This window comes from Sinocyclocheilus anshuiensis, unplaced genomic scaffold (genome assembly GCF_001515605.1).
Source record: "Sinocyclocheilus anshuiensis isolate Anshui unplaced genomic scaffold, SAMN03320099.WGS_v1.1 scaffold1133, whole genome shotgun sequence".
NCBI lineage: Eukaryota > Metazoa > Chordata > Actinopteri > Cypriniformes > Cyprinidae > Sinocyclocheilus > Sinocyclocheilus anshuiensis.
Window position 1 is genome coordinate 454544 of NW_015555792.1, and position 668 is coordinate 455211.

Consider the following 668-nt stretch of genomic DNA (forward strand, 5'->3'; position numbering starts at 1 on the left):
TGTGTGTGTGTGAGAGAGAGAGAGTGTGTGTGTGTGTGTGTGTGTGTGTGTGTGTGTGTGTGATTCTGAAACATCTGTTCAGCGCTTTTTTTATCCACTAGATGTCAGTGTTACATTCTATTTTAATATTTTGTTTAAAATCTACTTCGTTGTGTGTATTTTATTGGTAGGCTACTTTCTAAACTTAACAATCTGAATGTTGTTTAGGAAATTCATTATTGAAAATGTATGATTAACACATTAAGTAACGTGAACAGAAAACAACGCCAAAACATGCAATCAACTGAATAATACTGCTAGTAACAACAATAATTATGTTAATAGTAGATAAATAAGGCGATTAACAATAAAACTTATATATATATATTTTTTTATTAATGTAAGTTAATATAAAATAACTATATGGAAATCAACATAGAGATAGGCTACATAAGTAATTAGCCTTCATTCTTCATAAATCACATAGTTTTATGAAATGCCTCAGAATGTATTGTTCTTGTATTGTAGAGACAATAAAGTATAAGAAATTACAATTAAAAAGACTAGGTGTAGAAACGAGTCTCGTGAAGTGTATGCGGATGATGCGGGGGCGGGGCTAGCGCTGATGACGTCGCAGCGCAGGGGCGTGGCCGGCTCGCGGGAATATTATGGTCCGGTGGCAGAGCGCG